Genomic DNA, 2,583 nt, shown 5'->3' with positions numbered 1-2,583 from the left:
AAGATTATAGTACAGATATATGTATAATATATACATGTCCGGTGCCGTGGTATAGTGGTTAGCGCGCCTGCCTGTAACCCAGAGGCTATGGGTTCAAGGCTCGTCGTTGCTACCATTGTGGGCGTATGTGTCCTTGGGCAAGACACTTAACGGCACTTGCTCCAACCCAGTGGTCACTTATAGGTTGTCTAAATTGTAAGCCATACGTAAGAACTTAAAAAATCACCCACCAAATTACGTTTGTGATAACTCGTAAGCTGGCACGAGGTGTATATGGAAGAGAACACCTGTGTTATAACGACTACCATTGCAAGTAAGTTACATTTATTAAATTTATTGACAGCCTTATACACTTACTGTACGAGACGCCTGCACCTATACCGGTAAGGAACCGACCGATAATTAGAACTTCGTAGGATCCTGTGAGTCCAGTTATCAGCGCCATTACCAGAATCGATAGCAGGCTAACCACGTGACCCATCTGCATGACTCGCTTCGGGGAAAACCAGCCCAAGAGAAACTTGGTCGCCAACCCGCCGAACATTGCTCCAACAAATAGAAACGAGTTAACAATAGCCATTATGGAAGTGGAGACTGAAGACGGCATCGGGACACCATAACGACTCTATGTAACAGAGACGCAGTGGTTAGTACGGAGGCCCCTTAACAGAACGATACCGGGTTCAAGGCTCGGTGCTGCAACTATTGTAAGCGTAAATTACGCTTTTTGCATGGTAAGAAGTGAATGCGAATAACGATCCGCATTCTTTACTCGCATAATGCGAGTAACAACCAACCATTTACAGCCGATGACACGCTTATGACGTTATGCGTGTTAACTTTGTTTTTGTGAGTAAATATGCGAGTACTTACGCGCATAAAAGTGACCATGAAAAAAGGGTATATGTGTATTTGGGTAAGGGCTTTACCCAGTAGTCACGATTGGGTTTGCCAAAATGGCAGCTATAAACAAAAATCATGTCAATAATACAGAATAACATCTGTTTTATTCGGCAACACAAAAGAAAAAAAAGGCATTTTTATTTTTTTGTTTAATTTTTCATTAAACCAATACTTAATTCTGTAACCTTAAATCAATATATCTACTTACCACGTGTGTTTGATTGAACAACCGTACCATAACCGGCGCCACCGGATTTAAAAACGTTACTTGGTATGCGCTGATCATTACCAGCATCCCTGCGTTCAGGAACAGAGCGATCGCCCCGAACCTCGAGTTTTCCTGCGTTTAGATAGAAACATTTAAAATTCTGTCAAAATTTTGATTCTTAATGTTTTTATCTGGACGTGACTAAAAAAACACCCACAAAGTTACATACGTGGTAACTTGTAAGCGGGAACGGGGTGTATGAAGCAGAACACCCGTGTTATAACGACTCTTGTTGCCCGCCATGCTAGGATAAATAAATTCCATTCATTCAACACTCAGCACATACAGTGATTTCGCTGTACTTGTTGTAAGTCACCACTGAAGTGCTGTAATTCAATGTTTTTATCGACGCTCTTTATTTGCTGCCTAAAAGAGAATGAAACTTGTCCCATCTTACCCCACCCTACTAAGTAGCCCATGTTGGGGGTGAAGTACAAGATCAAGCGTGACGACCCCACAACGCTAGGTCGACAACTCGGTTTATTCGACAAACAACAACCAACGCTATCGCATTACAGAAAACAGTGAGAACAGCCAAGTAGGAAGAACTCGTTTGTCTTCTCATACAGCGGCTGGGGTGGCTTATATGGCGAGAAACTTATGCGTGAATACAAAGTCGGGAAGAGTTTTTACACCTAAGCAAAGTTTTAGCATTGATATAATTATTAGGCAGTAGTCTGCCAGCATTTTGATACAAATATTGGTATATTATGTGCATTTTGAATCGCTATATATAGCCCTATAATAACAGGATTATATTATAGTAGGGTGGGGGAAGATGGAAAACATTTTCATTTCTATTTTATCGTCCCATTTGGTAGTCAACAAAGAACATTCAAAGAATTAGAAAACCGTATCTTTACGACTCCTATGGATCGTTGTTGAATGTTTAAAACAAGGTCAGGATATTTGGATATTATGTGCTAAAGGTGTCCCATCTTCCCCCGTCCTACTGTATATAGAATCCTTGTTATGCGCCACAGGAAACGCGCAAAGCACAAGGTTGCTGTTATTTTTACGAAAGTAAACTGTTTACTATACAAGCTTTATGTATTAAGTAAAACTTGAATAAATCTGTGCTCAATCCACAGTCAACCCCTGCAAATATTGATAAGCCCAGGTTCTGCTATAGAGAAACTAACAAAAACTAGCTTTCTAATATAATACACAAACCAAATATTAGTGCAATATAGTAGGGTGGGAAAGATGGGACACCTTTTCATTCTATTTTCTCGTCCCATTTTGTTAAGTATCATGTACAGTAGGATCATCACGACGAATTATAAAACCGTATCCTCACGACTCCCATAGACCGTTGTTAATTGTTAAAAACACGATCAGGACATTTTGATATTATGTGTAAAGGTGTCCCATCTTCCCCANCCTGCTATATAACAAACACAACCATGACT

The sequence above is a fragment of the Ciona intestinalis genome, unplaced genomic scaffold, assembly GCF_000224145.3.
Source record: "Ciona intestinalis unplaced genomic scaffold, KH HT000028.2, whole genome shotgun sequence".
NCBI lineage: Eukaryota > Metazoa > Chordata > Ascidiacea > Phlebobranchia > Cionidae > Ciona > Ciona intestinalis.
The sequence above is the reverse complement of the archived record's forward strand: the minus strand, read 5'-3'. Positions refer to the sequence as shown.